At 39.8% G+C, this 18383-nt stretch overlaps 1 long non-coding RNA gene across 1 annotated transcript in view; it reads right to left on the reverse strand.

Annotated features, from left to right (window-relative positions):
* Positions 1-202: 202 nt before the first annotated feature.
* LOC108448755 overlaps positions 203-18383 on the reverse strand; it is a 65391-nt gene continuing 47210 nt past the window's right edge. Inside the window, exons 2-4 of the long non-coding RNA XR_001864770.1 lie at positions 9355-9489; positions 6344-6538; positions 203-1807 (exon numbers count right to left, since the gene is read on the reverse strand). This is a non-coding gene — a long non-coding RNA (uncharacterized LOC108448755). The remainder of the gene's footprint in view (positions 1808-6343; positions 6539-9354; positions 9490-18383) is intronic.

Consider the following 18383-nt stretch of genomic DNA (forward strand, 5'->3'; position numbering starts at 1 on the left):
CCGGCCTGGCCCGAGCAGGGCCTGGGCTGGGCCCACTGGCCCCCGCACGGGGCCCGCAGCCACCTGTCCCAGCACCAGAAACGAGAGAGAGCCTCTGCCTCAGGGTTTCTATTCTTAAGTGTGCATCACAGATGTGGTCACAATTTTAAGTGGCTTAAAGAATTGTCCATATTCAAACTGGCCAGCTGATAGGTTCTGTCAGGTCACAGAGGAAGCTGTAAGCACCCCTTTGCCAGAACATCACATCTGGGACTATGCTTGCTAACCCATGACACCCTTGCAAACATTCCTTTATTGATTATAAGTGATGCCAACATGATTATCTAATTTATTAGTATTTGCATAAACTTATTACCTGCATTTTTTGAGAAACTGCTCCTAAGAAAAAGGTGTAAGGTAAAGGGAGCAAGTGGGCTTGATTAGCACAGTTCCCTGTGAAACTCCTACATATTAAGAATTTTGAACCTTGAAAGCTTTTTAAATTTCACAGATTGTCTCTAAGCCTACCTAAACCACCAAAAATGTAGAAAAAAAAAACAGATAAAATGCTTGCCATCAGCTGCAAGCCTACAGCCCATTCTCCTCCCTCTAACAACTCATGATTAGATAATTAACTAAAAAAAGTTTCAGATTTGTTCCATATACAGAAGTTTGCTTTTTATCTGAGTTCAGAGCTACCTGAGAGCCATCCACTGCTATTCAAAATACAGTCATCAAGGTAACAGTTCATGAAAGCCAAACACATTTGCTTTGTTTGTTTTATCAGCAGTTAACAGTCCTACAGTTCTCGTGTTTGCAACTATGGATGTATCTGAAGTACTTTATATTCTTCAGGTACTCTCCACTTCTCCACTCTTCATGCATAAGTAAAATTCATGAGCTCAGTATATGAAAGAGAATATATGAAAACATAATTTCCATTTAGTACAATTTTATGTGCAGATCTCCATATTGCAACTCCAGCAGCTGAGCAGTGAGCTATCAGGCAAAACCAGAAAAGTTCAAAGAAATACAAAGAGAAAATCAGAAGTCTCATATCATGTCATCTTTGTTTTACAGCATTGTAATTAAAGGTGTTCAATTCCAATTTTACTATCAGCTAAATAGTTCCCTTCCTTTTTCTTGGGTTGTTAAAAATATGAAGAGGTCCAAGTTAATAGTATTCAGAAATGCTTTCCCTTTGAAACAAGATCATCATAGTCAGACTGTTGGCTGAGGTGCTACATGATGGTTAAGACACTGTGTGTCCCTGATAAGCAGGGATAGTAATCAGGAGAGACGTTGGTGTCTGCCTAATCTTAGCCTCTCGCAGACCAGTTTCTGCAAGTTGCAATCACCTTCTGTCAGAAAATAAATGGTCAGAAAGATCCAGAATTCACATCTCATTTAGAAAAATATCTCTGTTGTGTAAAATTAACTATGGTTGAGCAAAAACATCAGGGAAACAGGTATTTGCTGAAGAAAGTAATTTCTTTCCAATAGAACCACAAAACATTATGGCAAAAGCCCTAAAAGACAGATGAAAACTCATTTAAACTGGAAAATAAACCTATATGTAAAAAAACCTCTTACTGGCAGAGCAGCAGAAACAAATAGCAACATTTATGCATTGTGCAGAACAACAGATTTTGAATACATGCTATATGAATGCCCATAACGGGGCTTAAGGCTTGTCAAGTGTGGCTGCTACATTATTGTCCATGAAGGCACCTTACTGAGCATCAACAAGGTTTGCACATGTCCAGCACCTACTGTTGCAAGTGGTGGTTTTACATCCCTTGAGAAGGCAGATTTACAAATCTGGGTCCTGTGAAGACAGGCAAGTGAGACATTGTATTAACTATGACAGATGTAACTATTCCTACTGTTTTGTTAACATGACAGAATCCATGCCTTTTTACCTCACTGAAACAAAACAGTCTACAAGATGCTCTGGGCACTCCTGAACTGTGAAAAGCAGCAAGATTCAGGCATCTGCATCTGCAGTCAATACTGATAAACAGGACAAGGTGGAAGGGCAAACCTCATCACAAGTATACTGTACCACTTGTACTGAGATGGCACATACATTTTGAGATTTATGACTCGTTGTACAAATAACTGCAACCATTACTTCATATTTTGAGTAAACAAATCTAGAATTCAGCCAGCCTGGAAGGGGCTGTCCAAAACATCTATCCATTCTGCCTTTCCCTCCTGGCTTGCACGCTGATCAGACAGATTCTAACTTAAGCAGCTGGGGAAAGAAATGTGATTGTCTGGTATCCTTCGAGAACTAAAAATCTTGAGGCAGACTTCTTGTCCTTTTCCTTCAGCTGAATCTTTTCTTAGTCTAAGCTGTGTCACTGACCTGACAGGTACAATAAATAAGGTAATATTTAATATGAAACCAGTGTTCTAATATATTTTAGGATGCGCCTTTTAAAAATAAACCAAAATAATGTTGGAAAGTTAACAGTTTCTAAAAATCAAATATTAAAATACAGAAATCTGAGAAACAAGATGAACAAAATTTAGAAATTATACAAAGTGCTGTAATAGTAGATTACATGCTCATTCTGTGACCAGATCAAAACATTGGTTAACTCTGACACAGAAAAGATGCTGCCAGGAGATCTGCTCCAGCATGGGCCCCTGTCTCCATGGGTCTGCAGATCCCAGCACAGGCCTCCCATGGAGTCTCAGCCTCCTCTCAGGCATCCACCTGCTCCAGCACGGGGCTCCTCCATGGGCTGCAGGTGGATGTCTGCACCCCCATGAACCTCCAGGGGCTGCAGGGGCCAGAGGCCTCACCATGGACTGCACCAGGGCTGCAGGGGAATCTCAGTTCTGGTGCCTGGAGCAGCTCCTGTCTCTCCTTCTCCACTGACCTTGGCATCTGCAGGGCTGTTCCTCTCACATATTCTCACTTTGGTCTTCTCTGGCTGCAAATTACACCTGTGCAATACCTTTCCTTTTCCTTAAATGTGTTATCACAGAAGCATTAGCACAATTTCTGATTGCCTCAGCCTTTCCCAGCAGGATGTCTGTCCGGGAGCCAGCTGGCACTGGCTGTGCCAGACATGGAGGAAGCTTCTTGCAGCAGCTTATGGAGGACACTCCTTTAGACCCTGCTACCAACACCTGGCCACACAAACCCACAAATACAGGAAAGACAGATGAAAAGCTAGGTGTCCTGTCCCTACTACTTGCTGCTTCAAAGAGAAAATAAGCAGGTAAATCAACTATATACTTCAAATATCAGTACCCCAAGCACAGGTAACCCAGTGTGAAGACCAAAATTGGCAAGCTTAAACCTAAGACGTGTGTCTAAGTCTCTGATTATTCTGGATGCTCTGGAGAAAGAGTCTGTTCTCCATGCATCAATAAATTTAAATATATTTTAAAAACGTCAGTATGTTCATATCCAATTAGCACAGTTTTACAAATATTTTCACTTTAGGCAAATTGCATTCTTACTGCTGGTGACTCAGGTGTCCTACACATATAGACTTTATTCTGGTAATAAAATCTAGCACATTGATGGTTCAAGTAAATATTTGCATGTCTCTGCAGAGCATGTTCTGTCCACTCTCCCCCAGTTAGATATCCATTTGAATGCTGGGTACTGCACGCGGTTCAGGTATCCAGCTGCACAAATGTCCTTGCCAGAGACAGAAACAGAGAAGACAGGAGACAGCATTTACTCAGGCAGAAAAAGTGCTGCAGGGAAAAAATTTTCATGGGAATCCTATTTCACTCTCAAATTTGAGCTGTGGCTTAGTAAAATTTATTATTAGTTATAGATTCTTCATACTGAAGAGTCTTCCTCAACCATAATAACTTGCCTAGAGGAAGATCTGGGCCTCCATAATCATTTACTGCACCAAACCTCTCCAGTGACAGATAATTTTTGGCTTTCTGTTCCGGACAGATACACATTTCAAACATGAAATGGGAAAAAATGCCAAAAGAGAAAAATGACCCATGCTAAAATACCCTTGAAGACAAAGGTAAACCTGTGAATGTATTGCCACAACGGAGGCATTTCTCTATAAAAAGTGCATTTCTTTTTGGGATAAATTACAAGGTGTGCCAAGACCATTTATAGAATACCATGGTCTAGTGATCTCAGATTTCCTCCACAGGTTAGTCATTTTAACTGATTAAATGCTAAGCAACCATAAAATTACTTCAGTGGATAAACTGCTCGAGAGCTGAGGTTATTGCTCCATCAGCAGCTTTCCAAGAGATCCACTGCTCTTGTGCAAAGCAGTCTTCTCTCCTGGCCAATACCTTCTGCCTCAGTTTTTTTGAAAACAGAAGCTTTTTCTTTGGCAGCTTGATCCTGCTCCACCACAGCAACACTCCACATTGCTCCTGGTGGGAATTTGCATAATTTTAAAGTTCTGATTGAGCTGCAAGAAAGTTTCTCCTCCAGCTGCAGCTATGTGGTATGCAACAAAATATGCATGGCAGGTGACAAATCCACATTTCTCAGGGTATGCAAAAAACGTACCCCAAAGACAAAAACTGTGAATAAAAAATGGTGGTTAGATTTGTACTGTCACTTCCAAATTTCTCTACACTAAAGTGAAGAGTGGCTGGTTATGCCCATTTAGGAATACTCTCATCCTGTCTGAATGTAGAAACTGGAGTGATCAGCTTAAGATAAAAATAATAATAAATAATTGGCTTAAAACATTTATGTAAAACATGTTACAAAACTAAAGAAAAAGAAACATTCATTCAAAAGCAAGTTCTTGCAGAACTGCACACAAGAATACATAGAAAGTATTCTGCAGCATCACAGGCTTACTAATATCTGCCATTTGTAAATGATAGCTATTTTAGATTACGACCACCAAAGACCTGCTAACAGCAAAATTTGCAGGCTGAATTATTTGTGTGTTAATTTCAATTACCTTCTTCCACATGAGACTTTTGTGATACCAGGAAAAATGTTCATTCTTAGAGAATGGGTAGGTAATTTGACAGGAATGACAGGATATAAAGAAATATCTTTTTTTTTTTTGTCAGAAAGATATTTAACTGAGCAGGAGGTTAGAGAACAGTAATTAATTGCTTAATTGTTTTGAAAAGACAAGCACTAAAAAGTATGACCTCTCATTGACACTTTGCTGCAATGGTACATTAATTATTGCTGAATTGCAGTGGGTCTCCTGTGGGAACACAGGATATTCTCATTAATACCGGACAAGCTCACCATGGTCATGGCTTTTATAACAAATTCCTAATGCTAAATTAAAGGACTGTTTGGCTCTTGGTCTGGTATGTCCAGAAATCTTAATAGAATTTTTGTCTGTGAAATATTTCTTGCATTTAAAAATCAGTAGTTCTCATGGTCCAAGGAGCTGGCAGAATGTAATTAAAGAAACATACTGAAAAAGGCAAAATGGAGAACTTAGACTGGAAGAGGTTTTTTATCTGTCAGTTATTTTTCTTCTAAGTTTTCACAACAGCTTTTGCAAAGTTCAGTTCTTTAGTCCACGGAAGTCAAGGAACAAGTCTTGAACTCGTGAATAAAAAAGATCCTGATCGAAATCACACTGCATTGATTCAACCTGAAGGTAATGGTGCTGAGAAGTAAAACGTGGCAATGTGAGATGCAAAGAGATCACACACACAGAATCACCAGGTTGGAAGAGACCTTCAAGATCACTGAGTCCAACCCTAACACCACCTCAACTAAACCATGGCACTGACTGCCACATCCAGTCTTTTTTTAAACACATCCGGGGATGGTGACTCCACCACCTCCCTGGGCAGACAATTCCAGAACTTTATCACTTTCAGTAAAAAACTTTTTCCTAACATCCAACCTAAATTTCCCTTGGTGCAGCTTGAGACTGTGTCCTCGTGTTCTGTCAGTTGTTGCCTGGAAAAAGACACCAACCCCACCTGACTACAACCACCTTTCAGAAGGCAGTTGTAGAGAGTGATAAGGTCACCTCTGAGTCTTCTTTTCTCCAGGCTAAACAACCACAGTTTAGAGACGATGTGACAAAGAATATGTGTCCATTCCTGCAGTTGACTCATCTGGGTTTTTTTTCTGATTTTATCCTTCAAACTTTACTCTGTTCTTTCTGCTCTAAATCAGCCACATCAGACTTTCCAGACTGTCAGAACAAAGAGGTTGTTCTGTTAAGGAGCTGGGAAAACAAGGCATCTACATATAATGTGAAGTTCCTGCTCATTCCCACATGTTCTCTGCAAACATGAGGCCTAATGTTTCCATCCTAATGTAGCAATAAGGATAATCTCTCTCATTAGAGAATAATCATCCAGCTGGAAGAAGAGATTTTGGGCTGTACTGTTAAAGCACAGAGGACCCAGTACTCACCTCTAAATATGATAACAATTGGTCTGGTGCTTCCAGATGTCACCCACAACAGAGCAGGCAGCCTTCACAAGGGCTAAAAACAGTAAAAACTGTAGTCTCAAGTCTGCAACTCCCTTCATGGCATTTAGTCAGGGACTTGTTTCACAAGCAGATGCTCAGCAGGATAAGTTTGGATGGGCTGCTCTACAGAGCTAGCTAAAAGGAAGAAAAAAAATCACAAGAGTAACCACAGCATCTTCTGAACTCCTGAAACAATTGCACACTTTAAGTTTGCATTTCTCATACCTTACAAATGTCTTCAGAGGATATGTGTTCCATCTGTATTTTTATCTTGAAAAGCTTTCAAATGCTTTCCTTACAGCATGAATTTTTTTCCCCAGCTAGCAGTGCCTCACTGCAAAGTCATGTCAAAGTGGACAACTCCCCAGAGAGCAGATCATCCCCATAGAGACAATGAACCTGTTTTTGTGAAACCTCCTTTTGAAGCATACACAGTCATTCTGTTTGATAAACACCTACTTCTCTTCCCCAAGGCATAGCACAGAAGCCAGAATGAGTAGCCCATCTAAACAGTCTTCAAGTGTTAACCAATTTTACATGAATGAAAAGTTAATGAATAATTAATTACATGTCTTGACACAGTAATGAAGAAGCATTTGGACTGAGATTCCAGCCTATTGCAACGAGAACAGCAGAAGGTAACTCATGATCTCTGTGAGCAGCTAAGCCCTTGATTGGGCTTCTTTTTACTGCAGAGCAGCTGTGGCACAAGAGGAGGTTGGCAGAGGCTCCTGGGACAGAGTAACAAGGCTCTGCAGCAATGAGGCTGCCAGCCCACATTCTTCCAGACAGCTGACCTCTCTCTTGTCTGCAAAATACTCACAAATTCTCTATTTCTGTAAGCAGAGAACCAATTTTTAAATCACATCTTAAGGCTCTAATTTAGAAGTGACATAACCTGAATCCCACTTCAACTGTGACTCAACCAAAATTTTCCTGAATGTGCCACATATATGTAAATGGACCACAGGTATAAGGGCAGATTCTTTTTAATTCTCTCCAGAATGAAAGAAACTGGCCCTTATCCATGCCTGTTCCCACACATGGTCTAATTTTCTTCTAGATTAATGCCTACTAAAAAGCAGTAGATGTCAGTTTAACATTTTCGGTAGATGTCAGTTTAACATCCTGCCTTCCTTTCGTTTCCAGAGAAGAGAAATTTAGCTCCATAGGTTTTTGCACAAATCCTTTCTGTGACTGAGAGATCTACAGCAGTCACTGACATCAATAATTTCTTGGGTACAACCAATATAATGCATCAAGGTTATATAGTCGGTGTCCAAACTTTAATCCTTGAGGGTCCAAAAGTTCATAATTTAACCAGAAAGTCTGTCACACAAATACTTGCCTATCACTTCAGTTCAGTCTCAAGTAATCCCTAGCTACTTCTGGCATTACTTCACCCTCATTGATATTCCCTTGTTCTTTGTCTGCTACTTTTCTCATTTTCCTTTTTTTTTTCTTCAAAGTAGCTATTGCAAACCCAAGCAGAGCTGCCTCCACTGCCATAAAAAGCCCTTCTTGTTTCTAGTGCAAAACCTCAGGGAACTATGTAAATTTTTTATTATTATTTCCATTTCTGTATTATGAATGTAGGATAACAGTAACCTTCAGTGACAAGTAGAAAGTCTTTTTGTAGGAGAAAATTTTGGAGTGGATGATCAAAAATACTCATTTAAGTTTTATTTCAACTTTCTAAATATAGGCGTGCAACTTCTTTCAAGATGTCCTCAACATATTCAAAAACATCATGGGAAAATAAAGCATGGGAGAGCAGAACCTGTTTAGTCAGAGCCTTCTTAAATTGGGAGAGCAAGCCTGGCCCTGGAAGAGACATAGATGTAGTAGAACAACACAGCTTGAGAAATGGTGGCATGTGACTTCTCCCAAGTCCAGTCAGACTTTTGGCAACGTGTAATGAGGACTTTGAGCAGCAGTTATCCCCTGGCTTGTGCTATTCTTGTGTCTGTATCAACAATTTATTAGAGTCACCAACAAGGAATATATGCACATTTTACCCATTTTCTTTCAGCTTTAAATGCCATATGTTCCCCAAATAATTAAATTGTTATAGTTAAATGAAGGCATCTAGACATAGCACTGGCTAGCTGTACACAGAGGTCTCAGCACTGGCTTTGAGGATGATTAGGCCATGAAATTCTTCTCAAGGAGGATAGCTTGTGAGATGAGACCTTGCTTTGTGCTTTAGGAGATTCATTACTGGAAGTACGGACTGGATTTAGGCTAAAGATTAAGCTGGGTTACAGTGACGAGGTATCATCCCCCAGATAACCATGTCTGCAGCTACTGGTTTATGAAAAAAGTTTCACTAAAATGAAATCTTCTCCCTTTTAACCGTGTAGAAGCAGTCATTATGGTTACTGCTCTTATCACATGGAGCACCTTACCTTTGATGAATATGTCTACCCACAGACTTTTCTAGTGTTAATAAACCAGACCAACAAATTCTGTCTGGCCAGCAAGCTGTAGGCAGTCGTGGCTGTGCAATGGCTCCTGTCCTGCTTACCTGGTGCTCTCACTTTGACCTAATGGTGCTGCTTTGAGCACACATCAGGCCTTAGCGTGGGCTGCGTTAGTCAAAATCAGAGCAAAACCTGAGCTGAGTGAACATGTGTCTAACCTGGTATTAGTGTTTACTTGTTTCTCAGATTCAGCCAAAATGTGCTTCCTAATGGTCAGCACAGCAGTGCATTTTACATACCTAGTGCACAGTGCTGAATATCTTGCATCAGTTTTATCCTAGCAGCACCACCATATATAGCTACATAGCACAGTCATTATTGGAATGCAGAAGTATTATCATTTCCCAAACTGACTTTCTTCCAGACATTCAAATGAAAGATACAGTTTTGCAGGTTTTTACTGGCTGACTGCTTGCTTAATCTTTCCATTTCAAGCGTTTATCCAGAGACACCCATTTGTTACCTCACCTTTAAACATCTTCACAGCTCTCACGTTAGCCTGCTTCTGCTTCTCCAACAACAAATACTTCTTCATACATTACAAATGCTCTGCAGTAGATGTCACTTTGAGATTGATACTCTTCGGCCATGGCTAGGAGATATCTAGAAAATATCCAGGTATTTCCAGACATAAAATGAGCCTCATTCTCTGCAATCACAAATGTTTCCTTATAATTTTGTCACAAGCAAAATCTTCCTCCTGCTGTTTTAGGTGAATTTATTGTTAATTTTTTTATTAATATATGCAGTTTTAGTTTATTCATCATTATATATGGCAGTCAGTTTTATAGATAATCCCCCTTTCAATCAGGATCAAGATCTAAATTTCGTACTAAAGCAATTCAGAGTGAATATATGACCTGTCCCAGTAAATAACCAAGATGCAGCCCTGCTGACTTTAATGTTAGTCAAAATGCCAGGGCATGAGGAGGATTCTGCAAAAGAAACTTCTGAGTCTTTATTTTTTTCCTCCCTAAATAAACCCAGTACATCCCCAGATATAAGAGCTGTTGGAGCAAGGCAAAACTGAGAAGGGTCTCCTAAATAATACTAAGTCTATCAAGCTTGAGTTTTGCATCACTTCTGCTGTAGACCTGTGCATATATCCTTAAATAGACTAAACAGTCATGAAATGTGGCTTTTGCTCAGTACCCAGAGAAAGTTCAGCCTGGAGCAGTCCTAACATTTCACATAGTCCTGGAAGCAGTGAACTAGCAATCTAAATCTTAAAACAATTCTTTAATTAACTGGACGTGCAAGGGACGAAGAATTTAGTTATTAAGGCTGGATATGTTACAGCATCCAATTTATCATCTTAGGCATGAAGACTGAACCAACCCCAGCTAGTCAGAGCACAGTGCTAATAACATCCAGGTTGTGGGTTTGATCACTGTATGGGCCTTACACTTAAGAGTCAGAGGTGATGATCCACATGGGTCACTGCCAGCTCAGAATATTCCATGATTCTGTGACTCACTGACACTGTGTAGAGTGAGCTGGAGCTCAGGTCTGACTCAAGCATAGAAGGAGACAAAGACTAAGGGTGAGAAGAGAAATGAAACTGATCCTGCTTCAAAACCTTTACTTTCTTCAAAACCCCTGCTTTCTTCAAAACCCCCAAATTCACATATCAAGATCCATAAATAATGTATTGTTTGATTGTTGTCTCTGTGGTAAAGCATTCTCTCCAGGAACTGTAGGAGGGAGGAGTTCTGCCCCAGCGCAGGAGTCATGCAAGGCTGCCTGTAAGTCATTGGACACAAGTGCTTTGGAGGAGAAAAAAAAAGAACAAACAAGCTGGTTTGCATTCTGAATCCTATCTTGGTGCATGCAAAAGCTGGCAGGCCTCTTGACAAAGCCAGTTTTGAGGACTGTTCAGCTCTTAGAGGCTGCCCTGGGCTTAAGATGGTGTCAGATGGTCCATGCAGTCCTGTGAGCAAATACAGAACAATTTCTAAGCAACATCATGAGACATGATTTTTTTCAACTTCCCCCAAATGTCAGATAAAAAATCAATATCTTTCTTAGTACTTTTCTTTACACTTCTAATTCCAGAAACAAAAATTTTTGTGATACCAATCTGATGTCTACAGTAACCTCTGAAAACTTAAGCCGCCAAACTCACCAAACAATTTATCTTGCCTCTCTGCCAGTCAGCATGCTGGAAACATGGTTCAATTCCTGTCAAAGCTAGTGGGAGAACTTCACAGTTGGTTCTCGTGGTATTTAAAAATAACAATAGATCTATAATATCAGCACTGGATTCATCGCATTTCATGCTTAACCACAGTAACTTACTAACAGAAGAATTAATAGCCCCTTTTGTTGCGAAGCTACTGCCCATTATAAGTTACTGAAGGCAGCCTTGAAAATCAGCTAAACCATACATGCTTGGACTCAAATTTGGCCAAGTTAAGAAATGCTGGGTTTTCCTTTTTCTTAAGACATCTTTCTCTTACACATGAGAGAATCAGAAAATTTGTCCAGAGATAAATACACAGAAAAGGAACCCTTAAACATTGGGTTTGGGAAAACTAGTTCAGTTAAACAATACCAAGAAAATGTAGCAATTAGTTGGTTGCAAAATAGAAAGGGGTGAAATCCCTCTGACATATGGAAGTGCAGTTACATAGGAGACAGGCATTTTGCAGGCCAAGTTAGTTTCCCTCAGAGAGGAGGGTTAGCTGCTATATTTAAGGAAGTATAACCCCGAAGATGAAAATGCAGTTACATATAGCTGCACTTCCACCAAGGACACATACAAGAAGGGCAAAACAGTGGGGTGAGTGTGTGTGCCAAGATCTTTTAAAAAGGAAAAAATTAAGAAATCACATACAGGGAGCTTTAAAAACTGAGTTTGCCCAAGTTTATCACATAACCAGCTAATATCACTGTATGCCACAAATTGAGATCTAATCTTGCAGAATCCTGTTTACTCGGGGCCTGGATCTAATGAATTCTCACTGCCTCCATGTGCTCATGGCTTGCTAATCATCCTCTCCACAGGCAGAGGAAAGCTATCCTTTCCTGGATAAATCCAACAAGTCCCCTGTGGGATGCTTTCCCACTATTTTAACAAAGTCTCTTTAATGTGACAGATGCAACTTGAAGCTTCTTTCATGTTGGTGTTTTAGTTTCCTCTTCCACAATCTAATAGGTGGAAATTTTGATGAAATAAGCTGAGAAGCACAAACTGAATCTTTGAACCTACAGTGATGAACAGTTTCAAAGCTTTCTCAAAGCACACACCTGGGGTACAAGATTAAGATCTTCTTTTGTAGTTCATTCTTACTTCCATACGTCAATTCCTCCTAATCATGAAGTGTGTACATGAAATATAACTTGCCGAATCCTGTTAGAGCAGATATGAATAACATGAAGAGTCTCCTAAAGGCAAGACACAACGTAGTCCAAGGGCTAGTGTGAAAAATCCATGTAGCACATGGCAGGTTCACTGGGGAACTAAATCAGCAAATTATCAACCATTCTTTTTAATTTATCACAAGTGGGAAAAGAGGCTTTATTCTTTTGCACAAATATTTGGAAGAATACTCAAAACAAGGTTCTTTATTGACAGAGTAGAGATGCAGCAGGCCCACTCCTCTTCAAGCATGAAAAGTCCAGCTCTAAAAACAGACCTACATAAATCATTCCTGTTGCGTGACAAAAATGTATTCCTGTCCTGGAAATTGATGCAAAAATCCAACAGATTTCTTTCAGTGAAGGAAAGAAGCATGAATTTTCATTGTCCCCATGGAAAGGAAAACCGGGTGCAAAGCACAGCCTGCACCAAAATAGTTGGCTAGCTTCAGCTGTCAGAGGATTTAATGGAAAATGAGCAACTTATGCTGTAAGAACATATCATATTGTAACTTTTTTTTCAGCAGATCTGAAGTCTTCAAAGCATCAGTGTTTGCTGTATTCCTGTATGACTAGAAAAACCACTGGACATAGTTTGTGAGAGTGAGCAATGTTTTTTAATGAAATAGCAAAGTAAAAATTGTTCTTCTGAGCAGGTGAAGAGAGAAAAAGCCTAAGAATAAGTCTTTCCAGGAAGACTAAGTATTTTGTATAGACTCAAGAACACATCAGACAAATTCCAAAAAAAAGGATGACCAGTTCCCAGAATCATGGAATCATGAGATAAGAGCTTCAAGACTGAAATGCTAGTGGTAATAAACCTGCAGATGAACAGGAGGAACTGTTTTCTATAGACTTTTAGTGCAATAATTCAAGCATTCTAAAACCGTGTATCTGTGTAATATAATGTTGTCATTGCTGGCTACAGGTCAGAAATCTTGTACTTAATTTATAAGTCCTCAGGACTGAGGATTGCCAGTCTTCCTCCAGCAAGTTTGCTGTTTTATTTTACTTTCTTCATACAGGACAGCCGTAACATCATGCAAGTAGAAGTAACAAGTCCTTATTTTCAATAAAATGTGAAATTTATGGCTCTAGTATAACGAGATTGTGTATAGGAATAAAGACCTGGTACAATAGGAGGAGGCTTCAGAAGTGGAGACACAGGAAGTGGTGCAGAGTTCACAGGCACGGAATGAGAAAACATAGGGCAGAGCCTTGGCACTCGTACCTCTTGGGTATAAGAAACTTGCCAACAGTCACCAAAAGAAATACCTTGGACCCAGACAAAACTGGGTTTAGTGTTATAAAGAGAACAAAGAATTCTGGAATGAGCACCATAAAAGTGTACATTCAGACATAATGGTTGCAGACCAATGAAAAAATAGCTAAGCTGAAAATGCAGGTCAGCAAGCAAAGGGTCAGTCCCTTCTCCCATGTAACAAGCAACAAGATGAGAGGAAATGGCATCAAGATACACCAGGGAAGGTTCAGGTTGGACATAGCAAGAACTTCTTCATTGAAAGGGTGGTCACGTCAGAATGGGCTGCCCAGGGAGGTGGCGGAGTCACCCACCATCCCTGGAGGTATTCAAGGAATGACTGGACATGGCACCTAGTGCCATGGTCTAGTAGACAAGGTGGTATGGAGGGTAATCAGTCAAAGGTTGGACACAATGGTCTTGGAAGTCTATTCCAACTTAAATGATTCTGTGATTTCGTGAAAGAAAAAATATCTCAAGTGAAAGTTAGAGAAAAAGATTACAGAAACAGAAACATCATATTATTAATAGTGAAGGATCTACATACTGATGACTCGTCACAACATTCCACCACCAGGATGAAATTACCAACCTTACTTCCAGGAGAAAGGAAATCACTGAGAAAAATTGTACAAAATTAATAATTTGGGCTTAACTTGTTTTTATTCCTCTCCCCCTCACACCCAATCATTAGACTCTCAATTGCATTAAAAATACACTCTTGGCTTTACAGAAGGTGTACTATCTCTTTGCACATAGACAAGATTTTAAGCCCAACAATAATAAATACAAGATTTTCATTCATTCAGGAATGTCATTAGCACATGCACTAGAAAACTCAGGCCAAGGTGATGATTGCCTCTGCTTTTATATAGAGACCTACACCATGATGGAGGCCTTATTCCAGAGAGAAACCTCTGCAGGTTGCAACAATAAGGAGTGATGCAATGAGATCTTGGGAGGAGGAGACAGCCCTGTAAATTCAAAGCCTACACATGTGCAGGATAGATAAACTGCATGAGCCCCTTGCTTACTTTTACCTGTGACAGGATCAGACATCCTGGCTTTTAGGCAAGGTTGTCTCCAGCAAGAAAAGACAATACCAAAGGGTGTGAATTTGGGAGCAGCAATGTTAGATTGGGTAGCCTCATTCAGCAGCATTAGTCTTCATTTTTCATAGTCTCCAAGGCTTTCCTTACTCTCTTCCTTCTCATTTAAGAACCATCCCTGCACACCTTCCACCTAAATCTCCCATTCTTACAGCAGTGGCAAAGTTGTGTACACATAATTGACAATAGTATTGTGTACCTGACTTTTCTCTTTGGAACACAATACTTCCCTGATCTAAAAAGAAATCTACAATTATGTTTAGGGAACAAAATTGTATTCATATATTACCTGAACTTTATTTTAATAGTAACATAACTTCTAAGTCTGAAACATCAAGATTAACTTGCAGGTTGCCATAACAACACATTCCCCAGAGAGATTCAGTTAAGTACATGGGAGAACTGAGGAGAACAAAGAACAATCTGCAGATAATTCCTTTAATTCCAAACCAGAACAACCTATTCCAGGATTATTCTGCCTGCATAGCCCTGAATTTAGTAGCAGTTAATCCACTCAGTTGAGTTGCATCAGCTTCCACTTCTATTGTTTATTATATCCCAGTGTTTTAATAGCACCTTTATTTGCTAGCCCAAACACAGCACCACGGTCTAATTTTGCCTGTTCTTTGGATTTCTGTATCCTACTTTCCCATCTGGCATATTCTATGTTTGCTATAGCATGCTATCGTTATTTAAACTTCTGTGGGAAACAGGTTCTAGGTTTTACCCTGGAAAAACCATTTCACCTTTATTTGAATTGAACAATAACATCTAGAGTGAATATGCCCTGCAAATGTGCCCTGCTGATAACTTAATAAGTTTATCAAGCAATCATTGTGGACTATACAGTGTGTATGTAATAGCCACAGAAGCAAGTAGAGCAAAAGAAGCAGAAGCTGTGTGTTCTATGTCCCATTTAAATTACGTTAGATAATTGGTATTTAAATAGAAGCAGTTCTATTGTAAAGAGTCCTTAGCAGCTTGCTGAAGCTTTGGAAGTCTAGCAGATTTACACAAAATACACTGCCACAGCAAATGATGACATGCATGTTGTCTACAGATCCAGAGTTCACCACCTTCTTTACAGTATATGCACAAGATAAACACTTCACCTGTTCTCTTTGCTGAGTAAGTTGCAGTGTTTGAACTGTTACTCTCCAGAGCAATTATCCTTTTCATGACACAATCAGGCCAAGACCTTCCTAATTATATCTTATTATTGTGGTCTTTTCCCTCCTATGTCCCCTCCCTGGTTTTCCTGAATGCAAGATTCCCAAAATACCAAGCAAAACTACAGAATCAGAAGCAAAGAACGCAAACACGTTTGGAAGAAACTTTGGAAAGAATTATGAATATTGTATTAAGTATTATTATTAAAATTATTAATTATGAAAATTTTCCTTGTGACTAGCAGAGATCACAGCAAAAGTGTTAGCTAAGAAGAAATATTCTGTGTTTCTTTGTCCTACCAGACCACATACATCCCCAAAACTTGGGGATTGCTTTTTTCTCTTCTCTTCACAAATCCTAATCCTAAACAGGGGCAATGAAAAAAATATCCAGGAAAATATGGAGGAAAGTATCCAGGAGCCTATTATAATCCATCACTCCACTAGTTCTTCTTTTTTATTTTTATACAGAACTGAGAGCTGCCAGAGACATTCCTGTCTAGAAGGCCTCTTGTCCAATACCTGCACAACCTGCAACTGCCATTAACGAACAAGATTGCTCTTCTGAGTTTCAGCATATTTAGAGTATAGATAGCACACCATAAAATTTTTTTCCCTAGAAGGTAATTTCCATGCTGTAATGCACTGTATATGCACTTCTATTGCTTGCTTATTGCTATCTAAATGTTTTGACCTTGACTTGCCTAAATGTTGAGATACTATTAATATTTATATGAAGCCCAAAATTACTTTTATGTGTAGATATATCAGTTTACTGAAGTAGTGATCTGAATATACATAATTTATGTTTAAATGTGATTTCAGGATTTACTAACAAAGTCTGAGCCACATATTCAAGCTGCAGAATCCAATTTAATGTTGTAGATAGGTCGTCTTTTATAAAGCTGTAAAATAATAGCAAATTCACTATCTTCTAATAGGCTCTTTAAATGTTTAATTATCCTGCTAGACATTTGCTTCTTATTTTAACATTGAAATTGCCAAATTTCAGCTTCTAGCCACTGAATTCCACTATTCCTTTGTCTTATAAGTTCCCTAATATTGCTTTTCTGCATTAGTACAAGTCGCCTCTCAGCTTCCTCTGTAATAAGAATTAACTGAGCTTCTCAGATCTGTTTTCCTGTCTTAGACCTATAGTAGTCCACTTAAAACTTCATACTGTAATCTAACAACCTTATGTGATCTGTAAACTGGCCTTCAGTCTCAACTATGCCACAATGAAAGGATAGCAGCAATACCTTTTTGAGAAATGCATTTCTCCTCAGCTAAGTTCTGCACTTACTGAAGTCCTAAACCAAGCTTAACTAGCCAGTTAAATTACTAATAGAAAGGAGTAATAAATCTAAGTAAGCTGGACTTCATGAGTGAACACAGCTTACAGCTGACAGATTTCACATAAGGAAGAAGCAAGCTACATACATTTCAGTCAGCTAGAATTTATAGAGGCCTTTGCTTTCTGTTCATGAAGATGTGAGACCATGGAATTTCACTCTAGGTTGTTGAACTTCCACATCACCACAAAATACTGTTGTTTTATCCACTAGTTAACCAAGATCTCCTTTTCTCATGCTGGAGACTTAGAAATTTGGCAGGTATGTACTAGCCCCCACATGCTTTAAAAATACTGCTTGCACTTTATCGGCACATGGTGTTTTCAGATACTGCTTCAACAAAGACAGCCATGACTGAACAGAGGAATGCACTACATATTGTGTTCATAAACGGTAGTAAGGCAGCCATAAAACTGCAAACAACACTTCTTTTGGTGTTGGGGTCCCTCCCCCGCCGTGTAGCCCTGGCAGAAGGGCCCTGAGGGCACAGACACGGGGTTTCCCTGCCCCTGCTCAGCCTCGTTCCCATTGGTTGGTTTGTGTTCCCTGCGCGGGCAGAAGGACCCTTGGTCCCGTGACTGGAACAGTTCCTCGGCAGAGCCCCGGCCATGCGGCTGGAGAAATAAACATCTCTCTGAAACAGCTATCAAGAATCTGTCTGTCCATATATATTTCCTTTCCACGGGACTCCTGGTTTGATATATGCGTGTTGCAGGATCCCCACTGGAACAAATGGTGGAGAATGGAGAGCAGAACGATCCCCGATCCCTAAGCGACTGATTTGTGTGAGTAAACCCTGGAAACTTTGGATTCCTCTTCTTGGTTTTGCTTTGCTATTCCATATCTTAACTATGGAGGAACCGTGGGAAGACTCTTGGCTCTCAGAGCCGCATATGGACATTTATCTTAAACTTAAAATGATTCTTGAACAACGATTTGTAAATTTTAGCTTGATTCAAGCTCAAAAAGAACTGAAACACTTCCTGGCATGGTTGTTTAAGAACTTTTTCTATGTTTCTTGGGATTTAATTCTTACCAAGGGCTTTTGGAAAACCGTTTGGACACAGTTAATACTGGAGTCAAAATATATGCCGATGGAAGAATATTTTCGTGAATATTATTTCGTTACCGAGACTGTTGAGCAATGTCAGCTGTGTCCTGGCGAAGGGAAGCCTGGCGCAGGGACCGTGCGGCCCAGGCCACGTGCACCGAGCGCTCTGCGAGCAGCAGCGAGGCAGTTCCCGCG

The sequence above is a fragment of the Corvus brachyrhynchos genome, unplaced genomic scaffold (genome assembly GCF_000691975.1).
Source record: "Corvus brachyrhynchos isolate BGI_N302 unplaced genomic scaffold, ASM69197v1 scaffold408, whole genome shotgun sequence".
In the NCBI taxonomy this organism is placed as follows: domain Eukaryota; kingdom Metazoa; phylum Chordata; class Aves; order Passeriformes; family Corvidae; genus Corvus; species Corvus brachyrhynchos.